At 35.5% G+C, this 17,365-nt stretch overlaps 1 long non-coding RNA gene across 4 annotated transcripts in view; it reads left to right on the top strand.

Moving 5' to 3' along the window:
* The first annotated feature begins 2,600 nt into the window (after positions 1-2,600).
* Positions 2,601-17,365, top strand: part of LOC106876477 (uncharacterized) — a 127,344-nt gene continuing 112,579 nt past the window's right edge. For 3 of the 4 annotated variants that reach the window (XR_016242676.1, XR_016242675.1, XR_016242677.1), the window contains exon 1: positions 2,742-2,920. This is a non-coding gene — a long non-coding RNA (uncharacterized LOC106876477). Of the gene's footprint in view, positions 2,921-17,365 lie in introns of all 4 variants that reach the window. The other variant, XR_016242678.1, reaches the window with a different exon arrangement.

Here is a 17,365-nt window from a genome sequence, read left to right as displayed (position 1 = left end):
ACTTGCTCAAGGATATAACGGGCGTCCGGGAATCGAACTCACGACTATACGACTATACGACCGTGAGCCGAATACCCTAACCCTAACCCTAACCCTAACCCTAACCACAAAACCACGAAGCTTCACGCTTAACAGTAAAAATTATCAATACGGTTTTATTTTCTTATGTTATACATTGGTCACACTTACTGAAGTCATTCAAGAAATGGGAGACTAGTGGTGGTGGTCATGTTGGTACTAGTGAGCTGATGATACTGGCGTTCATGATAGTTGATGGAGAGAGAGAGAGAGAGAGGGAGAGGCAGGTAAGTAAAGAGAAATCATTAGCGAGAAAAAGAAAGAACCTATCTATAGTGTTGCATTGGAGCCAGTTGTGATTGCAGTGTTGGTGTTGGTCGTGTTGATGTTGAATTTAGTGATATTGGTAGTGTTCCGCTTGAATTTGGTGGTATTAGCATTGATGCTGTTGTTGGTGTCAGTCGTAGTAATGAAGTCGTGGTAGGGATACAAAAGGCCTTAAAGGTGATATTTTTTCTTATATTGTCTTGTTTGTAGTGACAATCGTTGTTTAACTTCATGCTGGCCCTAATTAAAAAGAGATATGACCTAAAATGTTCCAGATATGATTGCTTTTTTACCCGGTATCGTATATCTCATAATGCATTGTCATTTAATGTAGCACTTGATATTCAGATTTTATTTTAAAATGTACGATAGCGTGAGGTAGAGGGAACCTGGTTGTTATTTCAAGCACGGTGAGGTGTCTCATAGAAGTTCCCATGTTGAGGCAGCATCTTTTTTTGCTTCTGTTTTATTTTGTTCATTTTATTCATTCATTATCGGATCTTTCTATAATTTAAGATATGGATATATATAGCACGCATGCGCGCGCGCGTGTGTAGGTGTACGTATGCATGCGCGCCCTAACCCTATTGACCCATTGGTGTCTATCCAACCGTAGCTAAGCCTAGATAGTTTAAAACAATAGTTGTCCAATTGGACGAGAGGAATTAACTGTAGAAATTAACCCTCCCCAAATAGCAGCAGAATCTCTCATACCTACTGGATGGAATAACATGATCTTCTACACAGAAAAATAACGGAGCACCTATATATAATTATGTGTATTTCTTCTATCTTAATGAATAAAAATTCTTCTGATAGAATAAATGGGTTAATAGAAACCAATGTAGCAAAGAACACAAAATAACTGTGGTTTAGTTCCTGTTTTTAAGGCAGGAACTCCTCTTACGTTTAAGATGATTCCCATGCTTTCCCTGATGAGAAGGTTACAATTTTACTATCAAAGATCCCTATGGATCACACAGGTTGTAATCATTTGAAACATATGTAGGAATAAAGTATGCAATTATAACATGCGTTTTCTCCAATCCTTAAATTCTTATATATATATATATATATATATATATATATATATATATATATATATATATATATATATGTACACGCACATATATATATATATATATATATATATATATATATATATACGCATATATATATATGTAAATATCTTTATACATTTTTCTATTCACACTTGCAGCAATGTTTCTCTGTGTGTGTGTGTGTGTGTGTGTGTGTGTGTGTTAAGAAATCAACAAGACCAGCCTGAAAAATGATGATTGTGGGAGTGCGCGTGAGAGTTAGAAAAAAATAAAGAGAGAAAGGGAGAGAAAGAGAATACTCAGTGCTTGTGAATGTGTAGAGAAAGAGTAGAAATAGATGGGAGATGGACTGAAAGAGAGAGAGAGAGAGAATGCTGGAGAGGATGAAAGAACGAAAGAAACATACATGAACGTGCGCTAGCGTCCTGGTGCGAAGCCGCGCAAGCATGCAAGGTGGGGGTAGGGCAAATAAGGCAGAGGACGTAGAAGAGAAGGCGATATCTCTGTGTTTGAATGTACGTACGCTGATATTGTGTATGTGTATATATGTGTGTTGGTTTGTCTGTGTGCGTGAGAGAGAAAGAGTGAGAGGAGAGAGAGAGAGTACACTAAAACATTGGGGAAATAGGTGTATGCGTGTGTAGCTGTGGGCCAAGAAACAAGAGATTGTGTGTGTGCCTGTATGTGTGTGTGTGTGTATGTGTGTTTGGTGCTTTTTTATTTGTAAGTGCGTGTGCGTGTGCGTGTGTGCGTGTGTGCGTGTGTGTGTGTGAGGAGGTTATTTTATCCAGAGTTGTAGAAAAGACTACAAACATTAAATAGACAACATACAGGCACATTCACTCTCCTTCTCACACGCACACTCTCCCCTCTCTCTCTCTTGCTCTCTCTCATAATATCTCTCCCTCTCTCACACTCTCTGTATCTCTCCGATTCCGTATCTATCACTCTCTCTCTATTCCTCCTGTCTCTCTTTTCCCCAGCCTCGCGGTCTTTTACTTCGACGCTTATTGTATCTACACAAACATAAACACACACACATTTACTCATAAAAACACACACACACACACACACACACACACACACACTATCTCTCTTTTTTCTCTCTCTCTTTCTTTATTTCGCCTGTCGGTTTCTCTCTCTCTTTCCTTCTATCTATCTGTCTTTCTGTGTATTTGTTGTGTCTGTCTCTTAGTCTTTTAGTTAGATCGTGTTTGTATAGACCACACAGGCACACAGTCCCCCCCCCACACACATTACACACTCACCCTCTCTCTTTGTACAGTCACTCAGACTTTCTCTCTCTCTCTCTCTCTCTCTCTCTCTCTCTCTCTCTTCCTCTTCTTCTCTCCTCCCTCTCTTATTCTCTCAATTCCACGTTGTCTCTATATAGATCACTGTTGTATATAATAATTACTATAGCGACAACCGTTCAAACTATATAATCTGTTGAAAGAACTTCTCAAACATGCAGCCAAGCGCAAGCAACAATACTTACAACAACCACTTTACAGGTATGGCATCAACTTCTTTTACACCTTTTCACTTCTTATTCATAAGCCACCCACCAATTTTCATCAGTTTATTTACTCATTTATTTATTTGTTTACATCTGTCAACCAACAGATATAGTTGCTTTATACTCTTTCTTTTACTCTTTTACTTGTTTCAGTCATTTGACTGCGGCCATGCTGGAGCACCGCCATTAGTCGAGCAAATCGACCCCTGGACTTATTCTTTGTAAGCCTGGTACTTATTCTATCGGTCTCTTTTGCCGGACCGCTACGTTACGGGGACGTAAACACACCGGCAGTATCGGTGGTCAAGCAATGCTAGGAGGACAAACACAGACACACACACACACACACACATATATATATATATATATATATATATATATACACATATATACGACGGGCTTCTTTCAGTTTCCGTCTACCAAACCCACTCACAAGGCTTTGGTCCGTCCGAGGCTATAGTAGAAGACACTTGCCCAAGATGCTACGCAATGGGGCTGAACCCGGAACCATGTGGTTGTTAAGCAAGCTACTTACCGCACAGCCACTCCTGCGCCTATATTTATCTTTTTTTGACTTTGAATTGCATTTTTCTCCCTTATTTTTTTCTGAATTGAAATTTGTATTTTGTAGAAATTTAAAACTTTGAAATTTATGTCTGTGTGTCTGCCTATTTATCTATCTATCTATCTATCTATCTATCTATCTATCTATCTATCTATCTATCTATCTATCTATAAGCTCTACTTTGTAATTTGTCCATTTTCTGTATTTAGCCCTGTGTGGCTATAATAAAAAGATATCTATCTATCTGTCTGTCTATCTGCATGTCTGTCTGTCTGTCTGTCTATCTATCTATCTATCTATCTGTCTGTCTATCTGCTAAGACACGTATCTACTAAGATAGATAGATAGATAGATATATGAATATTTGGCAGTGACGAAAAAAGAAGAAACCATAAAATGAAAATATTGGAAATTTGGAAACACGGCTGTTGTTATTAGTTTTAGTTATGGAATTGTGGATATACGGCTATGCTGGGGCACACACACCCTTTAACACTATGCATACACTCTCCTTATGTGTGTATGTATGTATGTATGTATGTATATATGTAATGAACCAGTGTCACGTCCTGGAATCTCCAGATGAAAAGGCAACTGGGATACACACACACACACACACACAGATTTGGTAGAACCAACAGGAGAAATGAAACTCAATACACGAGTATTCTTAACTTTCTTTTGTTTGTAGGAAGTTAAAAACTGACTCAAGAGCCGATAGTTTCGTGCATGCTACTTACAAAATATGTGTGTGTGTGTGTGTGTGTGTGTGTGTACCAAAATAAATGGAGATCAAGGAGAGACTGTAATAATAAAAGAAAAGAACTTTCCAGAAACAAGACAACACAGGGAAACTTAGTTAAAAAAAAAAGTGCGTATTAAAATCGAACTCCAGCCCATTTTTGTCTTTTTTTCGTATTTCTCATTTTTAGCTGACAGACCACATAACCGGCCATCCAACAAATAGAAGTAAAGTATCAATGAATTAGAATGCAGGAGGGACAAAATTTCAATTCTTCATGTAGACCATACAAGTCTGCATGTTTTGTAGTAATGTAAATGTTATATTTGTTATTATATCCATCATTTCATTTTGAACTATTTAGCCAGAAAGTGAAGGGCAGCTTTTATTTTCCGGTCCTCTAAGAATGCTAGGTGAATGTTAAAACGTTATCCTTAATCCAAGGACGTAACCCAAAAGCTTGCAACAGATCGAACTCCTTGAAAGGACTAAATAGTAATTTTAAATCAGGCGGTGGAATATGCATATCATTCAAGAATACAAAGAAAAAAAAAATCCTGAACAACTACTACAAGACATACATAAAAGTCGGTGCTAATCCATTGCCTTGATCCAGTGATTAATTTTATCTGTCACGAAAAGAGAAAGAAAAATAATGAGTGTGATCTTGGCGAGATTTGATCTCCGTATGTCAGAGTCGAAACAAATACAACATGCCATCGCCCTGGAGTGTTATTTTACTTTATCTGCCTCGAAACTAACGCACAGTCGTTTGGTTTCAGCTGGATTTGAAATCAAATCGGAGGGACCCCGCAATAAATGCAACATGATTGTCTCTACGCACAACCGATTCACCTGTTCCGAAGCATTAAGTTAATTCTAAGGTCAACAGTTTTAGGAGAGTGGGATAGCCGATTACATCGTCCCTTACATCGTCCCCCATTATGTAACTGGTACTCATTTTATCGACCACGAAAGGATGAATGACAAAGTTAAATTCAGCGAGATATTGACTCGAAACGTAAAGTTCAAATTCCACTGACGATAGTGTCCAGTATAGGGCACAGGGCTGCTCAAAATTCTGGCAGGAGAATTGAGGGTGATAGGTGTGTACATGTATGTATGTATGTATGTATAGTACTCCTTGGAATTGGTTACTTTATTATCGATTTCTGTTACCCGAAAGGATAACAGAACGAAAATATTGACTGAGATGAAAACATGGTTAGATGGAAAGAATGAAAACATGGTTAGATGGAAAGAAAGAAAACATGGTTAGATGGAAAGAATGAAAACATGGTTAGATGGAAAGAATGAAAACATGGTTTGATGGAAAGAATGAAAACATGGTTAGATGGAAAGAAAGAAAGAAAGAAAGAAAGAAAGGAAGAAAGAAAGAAAGGAAAAAGAAAAGTGGTATGGATAAAGAATATTGAAGTAACTAAAAATGATTTAGCGCAAAATATATTGGTTGTTACTATTTACTACTAATATATAAATTTACATTCTTGTTAAATCCATAGATACAAAATACGTACATTCATAGAACACGTATATATCTTTATATATGCATGTAAGTACGCTCCGACACATCACGCACATACACACACACACACACACACACACACATATATATATATATATATATATATGTATTAAATTCAAATTACGACAAACGTAAATAAACAAACGAAGTTTGCTTTTAGAAGCGTTGAGATGTCTTAGAAAGTTAAAGAAGTGATTTTAAATTCTCATGTTCTGGCTATATATGTATTATTTATCTGTCTGTCTTTTATCAAAGTAAACAGACAAAATAGTCCAAAAAAGGGAAGAGTTTACTAAAAGAAAAGCAATTTAAAACAACAATGAAATAGGAAAGAAATACACGAAGGGAGTGAAAGGGAGAAAAGAAAGAAGATGGGCGGGGATGGTGGGGAAATGTCATGTAGGTAGTTAGGAAAAGTTAGAAACGGCGTTATTTCTATAGACCACCCATGTTATAATAGAAGAGATTGTGTGTGTATACATATATATATATGTGTGTGTGTGTGTATACATATATATATATATATATATATATATATATATATATATATATACATGCAGATACACACACTCATACATATACATTTGCATGCACACATGTATATACACATATATGTTTCTGTGTGTACATATGCACACACACACACACACACATACACACACACATATACATATATATATATATATATATATATATATATATATGTTTGAATGTGTGTGTATATATATGTTTGTATGTGTATGTGTGTGCATATATACATATATGAGTTTGTGTGTGTACACACACACATACACACACACACACATATATATATATATATATATATATATATATATATATATATATATATATATATATATATATATATATATATATGCATATATATATATATATATATACATATATATATATATATATGTATGTATATATATATATATGCACATACATGTTTGTATGTGTGTGTATATATGAATATATACGTATATGTGCGAATGCATAAACACGCACATATACCGCTTATACAGGTATACATGAATGATGAAATGAATATATACACACACACACACACACACACACACACACACACACATATATATATATATATATATATATATGGATGTATGTATGGTTGCATGTATGTTTCCAATGAATGAAATAACTCCGAAAGAAAATCAACATCATGCATAACGACAACAAAGAAGAGAACAATAGAAAGTGAGAGGAAGGTAAACAGAGAGAGAGGGGGGGTTGACGAAAGAGAGGAGAAGGGAGAGAAAGAAAGAAGGTTAAAAGAGGAGGAAAAGGAGAAGAAAATAGAAAATGTTTAGACTCTCTCAAGTTGTCTTCTATATTTGTACATCAACAACTTGTTCCGGTACCTGCTGCAAGAGAGTACTGTTAATTGATAATTGAGGATCGATAATTGATCAATGGATAATTGATATTTGAGAAGAGAAGAAGTTGAATGGCGGCAAAGAACAAAAAAAAAATAATCGAATAAAACAAAATATTTTTATGAGGTTTGTTGTTTTGGTTGCATATGATGAACCAAAGAAGAAATATCGTGGTTTAATACCAAGAATCTAGAATGGTCTAAAATGACCGATAAGAAAAGAGAAAACAGGACAAGAAAAAAATATAAAAGAAAGAAGAAAAAAAAGAAGGCTAGCACCTACAATGAGAGCATCGCAAATAACAACAGCCACCATATCGAAGCACATGGTAGCAAGAATTTACAGGTAATGTTTGTAAACAAAAATTTAAGTTTATTTCCAGCACCAACCAGGTAAATTCTATGAGCATTCGAATTGTGTGAGTGTGTAAGCGTGTGTATGTATATATGTATGTATGTTAGATCTTATATTTGTTTCAGTCGTTGATCTGCGACCATGCTGGGGCATCGCATTAAAGGGTTTGGTTGAGAAAATCGATAACATTACTTATCTATTTTTTAAAAGTCGGGTTGTTATTTGATCGGTCTGTTTTACTGTACAGTTAAAGTTACGAGGACATAAACAAACAAGAGGTGGTGAGGAACAAGCGTGTGTGTGTTTCTGTGTGTGTGTGTGTGTGTGTGTGTGTGTGTGTGTGTGTGCGTGTGTGTGTGTATGTTTGTGTGTGTGTGTGTGTGTGTGTGTGTGTGTGTGTGTGTGTGTGTGTGTGTGTGAGTGTACACACATACAAACACCAACAAACACATCAGTTTCTTTGAGAGAACTAAAGTTTGGTATCCGCTTTACGAAAATTTTCTGCCAGTTTCATCTCCGCCTTTGCCTTATGCACACATACATAGATGCATATATATATATATATATATATATACATACATATATATATATATATATATATATATATATATATATATATATATATATATATATATATATATATATATATATACAGGGTGTCCACAAGGTCTGGTACATGGAGTAAATAAAATCATAACATAAACAATTATTAAGAAATAATAATTTCTTAAAGTATCTGTTAATCCCCATGTATCCAGACTTTGTGGACACCCTGTATATATATATATATATATATATATATATATATATATATATATATATATATATATATATATATATATATATATATATATATATATACATCCATATATACACGCATACATACATACATACATAAATACTCGCACACACATATATATATACACAAACATGAATAAGCGTGTGTATGTGTGTGTTTGCGTGTCTATATAAATTGCTTTTGGTTTAAAAAAAGCATTCAGAGATAGTTGTAATCTTATAAGAAATAAATACATTCATAACATACGACATTAGAATATCTAAAATCCATCAGCAAAACTTGCTGAAGTTTCTCAACGTAGCCTTACCAGAGTCCCTCTGCATGTTCTCACCAATTGCTAGAAATAGCAACAAAATCGCTCACAAATCACACTCTATCGGTTTCAACGCGGAAGTGAGTAAAACAACATACAAGAATGCATTTATTTACGTATATGTAATCAAACACACGAGAGGAGAACAGGATGGTCATATATGGAACGCTTTCGTTGTTCATATACTAAGCGATAGTTATGGCGCCTCTCATTACACGCTCCATCGACGACGGAATAATATAGAGCTTTAAACAGATAGACATGGAAGTGATATGTAATGTAAATATGTATGAATGTGTACATATGTATGTTTGTTTATTTGCGTCTATATATATATATAGCAGCACACACATGGAGACAGGCAGACAGACACACACACACACACACACACACACACACACACACACACACACACATACACACACACACACACACACACATACACGCAGTCATAGAAAGGTGTTAGCAAGAGAGATAGAGAGGTGGCTAGTTACTTTGATAATGTAAACAATGAAAGATGTGTTCGACAATTTAAGTAAACATTGGTGAATCATTTGATTAGATGTGTCAAGTGGTATGCGCCTGTCTGTGTCTACATATTGTCTGTTTGTGCGTTAATATGTATGCGTCAATGTGTGTATGTAAGTACATATATGAATATATATATATATATATATATATATATATATATATATATATATATATATATATATATATATATATATATATATATATGCATGCATACATACAAACATGTATATAAATGTTTATAAATACATATATGCATAGATATAAACGAATATATATATATATATATATATATATATATATATATATATATATATATATATATATATATATATATATATGTTTGCATACATGAATGTGTGTGTGTGTATGTGTATGTATAGGTGTGTGTGTGTGTGTTTGTATATAAGCAAACTGTTATATATGCATGAATATAAACTTTTATACATGCATACTTACGTGTAAACATGCATATGTATATATATACGTATAAACATACATGTACAATGTCGAACATTTGCACTTTGTGAAACCAGTTTTCTCATTAAGTTAGCGAATAGATATTTGTTAATTATAATTTTTTTTTTTATAATTTTTCTTTTTTTTTTTTTATATATATATATGTTGATTCGACGTATTCGAAAAATGTTGCGGAATAATTACATTTCGATACCCTTCGCATACAACTGTGTATGTAAGCGTACATGTATACTCGAATCTACATTTGAAAAAGGCGCAACCAAAACCCACACATATACAAGTACCCCTTTATGCACACATGAACATGCTTATATATAAGCGTGTGTGTGTGTATAAGTGTGTGTGTGTGTACATTCTTGTGTCCGTCCCTGCTGATACAAAATAATGTTCTCATTACTTCTGTATGTAGTGTTACGTGTTTTGTTGTGTTTATAGAATTATATACATATATATATAAGCATGAATATATGTATGTGTATACATGAGCCTCTGTGTGTGTGTGTGTGTGTGTGTGTGTGTGTGTGTGTGTGTGTGTGTGTGTCTGATATGAACTACATATGTACGGAACGTAAAGTTATGGCTGTGTGATACGAAGTTTTCTTCGTAACCACATGGTTTTGGGTTCGGTCCTATTCTGTGATTCCGTGAGTAAGTATCTTGTGCCCAAAGCCCACTGATGCCTTCTGAGTGGATTTGGTGGACGGAAATTGAAATAAGTTCGTCGCAAATATATATATGCCTGTGTGTGTGTGTGTGTGTGTGTGTGTGTGTGTGTGTGTGTGTGTGTGTGTGTGTGTGTGTGTATGAGTGCGCGCGTGTATATATATATATATATATATATATATATATATATATATATGTATATATCCAATAATACCATCCATATCACGTCCTCACTTTGTTGTTTTTTTGTTTTTTTGTTATTGTTTTTTTTAACTATATATATATATATATATATATATATATATATATATATATATATATATATATATATATATATATGAACTGTGTCTTCGGTTTTACTCCGACCACCGCTTGACAGTCGGTGCCGGTTTGTTTACGGTTCGGCAAAATAGATGTTAGAATGAGTACCTACCATGCTTTAAAAGCATTAAGTTCTGGGCCCCAGCATGGCCGCAGTCCAATGACTGAAACAGGTAGAAGATAAAAGATATATTCTCTCACACAAATGAACACACATACACACACACATACGCACACACATACAAGTAAAGAATCGGAGAAGGAGAGAGAGAGAGAGAGAGAGAGAGAGAGAGAGAGAGAGAGAGAGAGAGAGAGAGAGAGAGAGAGAAAGGTGTGCGAATAGAAACAAAGAAAGAAAGGAAAGAAAGAAAGAGGTGGATGTGATTGTGTGAAGAAAACTGTGGGTGTTACTGATGGTTTCATGAACATAGAGAATAGCAACGGAAATGCCTGTTGTGGTTGTTCGACCTGCCTGCTAGAAATAGCAGCCGCCATCGTGGAACAAAATGGCTTTCAGTCTTTGTTCTGTCCTTTTACATTCTGAGTTCAAATCCGCCTAATGACGACTGCGTATTTCATCCTTCCGGTGTCGAAAATACATAATACGTGTGATAAGCTCTGGGTTCGATTTTATCGATTGATTAACTCAGTGATTTTTATAGAACAGCTTATGTTTGAGTATTACAAAAGGGATAAAATGAAATCCTATTTTTAATAAAGTTTGATTGTTTTAAAATCTTTTAAGCGTGGGCACAGACATGGTTGTGTGGTTAAGAAACTCGTTTTGCAACCACATGGTCTCGAGTTCAGTCCCACTGAGGGGCACCTGGAGCAAGTGTCTTCTACTACACTTATGGGCCGACCAATGCCTTGTGAGTGAATTTGGTTGACGGAAATTGCGTGGAAGTCCGTCTTGTGTGTGTGTGTCTTCGTGCTTGTTCTTCGACACCGCTTGACAACCGGTGTTGGTTTGTTTATGGCTCCGTGACTTAGCGGTTCGGCCAAACAGACTGATAGAATAAAAACAAGTCCTTGGGGGCCGATTATCTGTAAGCTAGCCGAATCGTTAGCGCTTCACAAAAATACTTGGTGGAATTTATTCTGCTAATATGAATTTTGAGTTCAAATGTCCCCATAGTGAGCACCGCCTTTCATATACACTCGCATCCTTTCATTCATTTTCTTATTTCATTTGATTAAGGCGGCGAGCTGGCAGAATCGTTACTATGCCGAACAAAATTCTTACCGGCATTTCGTTGTCTATACGCGCTGAGTTCAAATTCCGCCGCGATCTACTTTGCCTTTCATCTTTCCGGGGTCGATAAAGCAAGTACAAGCTGAAAACTGGGATTCGACGTAGTCGACTTACCTGTCCTTTCAATGCGCCGCCCAAGGATGGCCGCAGTCCATTGAGGATAACAAGTAAAAGAAAACGATGAAATAGAAAAGTAACCAGCACTTTGCTATTGAAATAAGAATCTTAAAGTCGAAATAAAATTTGTCTTCTCAATAAAGAAGACTGAGAGAGACAGAGGTACAAATGATTTCACTAATTCCTTCTTGGTTTTTGTTGGATCTATTAATATTGTCAAAAAGGCCGGACAAATTCCTCAAATTTCAATCTTTGTATCTATGTTGGAAACAACATCACTATTACCAAAGCACAATTGTTAAGTATCGTAAATTAGACTTCGCGGAATGGAATTGCGTTCAATGCGTTCTGATTTCTAGTCCCAGAAGACTAAGAAATTGTATTTCATTTTAATAGGTTACGAGGGAACACATGCTAGTCAGATATAGGATTGTCGTATTCAACTGTACCTCCGTGTCCAAATTCTGGCTCTATGCAAATATTTCAACCGGGTGAGGTCAAATTTCACCTACTACTCATTCGGAGGTCGATAAAACAATGTAATCATTATGTATGGGGGTAGAAAACAGTAAACTATTCTCCGACAACGCAAACTTTTGGCCTTGTGCCTATGTTGGAATTTATTAGGATGAAAACATTTCCCCTCATATCTGCTGAAGTTACACATCCCCCGAGTACTACTTAGACACCAGGTAGATAACGAATATAATGTTCTTTATGTAGTGGATGCTTATATGGTGTCGAGAAGCGTTAGGACTGGACAAAGTGAAACGAAGCGTCTGTAGACCTGAGTGCTCAATAAAATACTTTAAACTAAGATTTTAGGTGACATCGTCCTTCGTAAAACGTGTACAGTGCCCATTTGGATTATTTTGTTGTATTTCTTTTTAAGCATGGTTTTCCTAGTTATCATGTCTATGAATTTTCCTGTCCCTTTCGTTATTACTGGGAAAGCCTTATGATAATAGGCATCGTAATGTTTTCTTTTTCGGTTCATTTTCATCTTCCGAAAGTTGGCAATCTTCATACCTACGGCTTTGTTCTTCTATAATTTAGCGAGTTATTTGATTGCAGCATTATTGTCCATGGAGCAGTCATATCAATTAAGAAACTATCCCCCCCCCCAGCAATCCCCACCCCACAACCCAAACTTCAGGCTTTGTGCTTACTACAGTAGAAAGGATTATTATGGCTTGCAAGAGTAGAGGACTGGCAGATTCTTGAGAGCATCGGACAACATGCCTTGTGCTACTTAGTTACGGTCATTTACATCCGAGGTTCAAATCTCGCTATGGTCAACTATGCCCCTTATCCTTTCAGAGCCGTATCAGTTTGATGGTATCGACTAAACTCTTTATTCCAAATTGCTAGCCTTGTGCTTAAGGTGAATGAAAGGCTAGGGCGTCGAACAAAATGCTTTTGCATTATTTGTTCTGGCTTTCTACATTCTGAGTTCAAAATCTGCCGGGGTCAACTTTGCTTTTTATCTTTCCAGGATCGAATAAAACAAAGTAGCAATCAGCCCTTGGTATCACTGGCATACATTAACTGTGAGCTGGCCGAATCGTTAGCGCCTCACCAAAATGCTTGGTGGGATTTATTCCGGTAATATAAATTCTGAGTTCAAAGGTCCCCGTAGTGAGCACCGCCTTTCATATACACTCACATTCATTTTTTAAATTCAGTTGATTAAGGCGGCGAGCTGGCAGAATCGTTACCATGCCGAGCAAAATTCTTACCGGCATTTCGTTGTCTAGACGTGTTGAGTTCAAATTCCGCCGCGGTCGACTTTTCCTTTCATCCTTTCGAGATCGATAAAGCAAGTACCACCTGAAGACTGGGGTCGACGTAATCGACTTACCTGTCCCTTTAAGGTAGGGCCCAAGGATGGCCGCAGTTCATTCAGGATAACAAGTAAAACAAAACGATGAAATATAAAAGTAACCAACACTTTGCTACTGAAATAAGAATCGACTTACCTGTCCCACGAATTTGCTGGCTTTGTGCCAAAATTTGAAACCATTATTTCAGTTAACGAACAATAACTGAGCTGTGACCACACAGTTTTATCTTGAAGGGTTTTGATATACAACTCACTTTATATTTTATCAGTTTGCTAACTGTTTTATCGATCTTAATGTGGAAATGCTAAGTGGCGTTACATAAATGCAGATCCAAGTTTTCAAAGCAGGGCCAGAATACAAGCGAGACATGATGTGATAGGGAGAGAGGAAGGGATCAGTGTGAACATGCATTTACGTAATTCTAAAGAATAAGCCTCACACACGCACACTCACATAAAGATGGATGTATTTTATAGTTCTATGTAGTTATTATAGTTTACAGATTTAATGGTTTATTAAAGAAACTCAGCTTTTGCTAACTCAATTGATCGACCTATCAAATATATCTTTAAATGATATTGAAACCTCTTCCGGATTTATATTGATTGCAAGAATTCTTAGTATTTTTTGTATGTATGTATGTATGTATGTATGTATGTATGTATGTATGTAAATGTGTGTGTGTGTGTGTGCATGAGCGCGCGAGGTTTGAAACCGAAAGCACGTGGTTGGAAAACGAGGTTCGTAACCACACACCCATGCCTGCACCTGTGAGTGAAACAGAAATTGAAAGAAGCCCATCATGTATACATACATACATACATACATATATAAATATGGGGTTTGTCCCCCCCCCCCATCAGTGATTGACACCAAGCGACCGATGGAATAAGAACCAGGTCTACAATGAAAGTAAGTACTGGGGTTGATTTATTAGACAACACCCTTCAAATCGGTGCCCCACCATTGCCGCAGTCCAATGACTGAAACAAGTAAAAGATAACACACACACACACACACACACACACACATCTATCTAATTATGTATATATATATATATATATATATATATATATATATATATATTATATATATATATATATATATATATACATATATAAAAGATAATAAGAGTGAAAAAACTACAGAAGGCTTGTGTTACATGGTTAAAGTATATATTTAAATTATGTCAGAAAAATGTAATAAAATTTTTTGGGTATATAAACATTGTATTTGGAGAAATAACCGATTTCGTGTTGTCTTTTCAAATTTCTCTACTTCATTGTAACATGTGTTCGCTCCAGTCTGATATATATATATATATATATATATATATATATATATATATATATATATATATATGTATATATAATATATATACATATATATGTATATATAAATAAGGATAAGATCTATATTTAAAATATTGATCTTATCAAGTGGCCAGCATGGGAATAAAAACCATCAAAGGTAACAATTATTTAAAATTATGATATAGGGTATCTAAGAGATACCGCCACGCTGAAAATAACAGTCAAATCTTGACTCTAAACCACAATAAATGTTCATATAGCACGAAGAGCGAAGACGAAGATAAAATAAACTAGCAAAAAAACTAGCAAAAATACTGGAATTATCCAGTATTTTTGCTAGTTTATTTTATCTTCGTCTTCGCTCTTCGTGCTATATGGACGATATATAATGGACGTTTAGCCCTGAATTCTCATGAATGTTCGCATTGTATTCATCACTATATTCATGTACTCACACTCTGAAACACATTAACAATGAATTTAGTTAGTTCCGTCCTTGAACTTTTTCTCTTAAATTATGGTGACAAAAGATTTTTAACATTATTCCTTTCCACAGATTGATATTGAAATTAATATTTCATAACAATAACCCATCATATTTTTGATTCGGCTCATTTTTCATTATAACTCTCACCGAAATCAAAATTATGTCTCTTGAAATTAAATTACGGGCGTAGGCACACGGTCGTATGGTTAACAAGTTATCTTCCCAATTCTATGGTTTCCTACTACGCGGCACCCTGGGCAAGAAGACATTTCTGCTATAGCCTCGGGTTGATCAAAGCCTTGTGAATGGATTTTCGCATACAAAACGTTGTAGAAGTTGTTCAGAGTTATCGTTCTTGTTCTCGGGTGGTAGGCTTAAACTTCCACCCGATTTAACTACACCATCAGGTTCTTTGGTGACTTTAGTTGGGGTACAGTTCGTTACAGACATTGTGGGTAGGTTACTGTCGGACTAAGGATACTATTTCCATTTGATCCGACCAGTCTGGAAGTGTCCTAAGCGTCTTACCACAACTCTGCTTCTCCCATTAAAATAAAAATAAAATAGAAACTTCTTTTAAATTATTTCCCTAATAATTAAGTTATAGAAGGGTGTATTAGTTTCGTTACGTTGTTGATTGCAAGTTGCGTGTATGTATGCCTATGTGTGTATTAATGCGTGTAAGTTTAGTATTATCACGTCCACTTTTGAGAAACTTACAGTCTATGCAAAGCAAAATTTTTTGCATGTATGCATTAATACATACATATACACACACACACACATGCATACACACATGCATACACATTTGTATATATGTATTGATATATGTATTCGCCATGTTGTATCGCTAGTCACTACACCTTTATTTTCTCTCCTTGTTTCTTTCTGTGTTCCTTTCTGTGGAAGAGCTTAGGCTCGAAACGTTAAAAACTTTCTCTATTCCCGAACGTTAACCTAATACATTTGTTTGTTGTCTACACCACCTGTCTTCGTCTTTTGTTTTTGTTTTTTTTTGTGAATTCTTCCCCTATTGATATATGTATATGAGTGTGTGTGTGTGTGTGTGTGTGTGTATATATATATATATATATATATATATATATGTATATATATATATATATATATATACACACATATATATATATACACATACATCTCTTGGTCGAGTTAGTCTCTTGCTACTCTGAGTATCGCCTGTGAATACATAGGGTCTTCAGGCAAGCCATGACAGTCAACACTAAACATATGTGTGTGTGCATACACACACATGCATACACACACACACACACGCACACACACACACACACACACAAACACACACACACATACGCATACATGCACATATATAATTCAATGAACAGTCTGAGACCAACCATATTGTTACACCTGTTTTTGTGTATGTTTTTGTGTATGTATTGAGACAGGCAGGGCGTAAGGAATGCAATTGTTCAAAACCAAAACGAAGAGTTCGATACTCACCAGTGATTGAACTTCGTAGACCCTAATGTATTGATATCTATATACATACAAAGGAATGTCTATTGTATCTATTATTATTATTATTATTATTATTATTATTATTATAAGCACAAACTTGGTCGTTTCGTCGGCTTGTGTGCGTCCAGTCACCACTGCATGAAACTCCCTGTTATGAAGGCTCTATGTATGGGTTCTAATGGGAGTCACTACGTGCAATTCTCCAACACACAAAGACTC

The sequence above is a fragment of the Octopus bimaculoides genome, chromosome 7, assembly GCF_046866305.1.
Source record: "Octopus bimaculoides isolate indiv1 chromosome 7, ASM4686630v1, whole genome shotgun sequence".
NCBI classification, from domain to species: domain Eukaryota; kingdom Metazoa; phylum Mollusca; class Cephalopoda; order Octopoda; family Octopodidae; genus Octopus; species Octopus bimaculoides.
The sequence above is the reverse complement of the archived record's forward strand: the minus strand, read 5'-3'. Positions and strand labels throughout refer to the sequence as shown.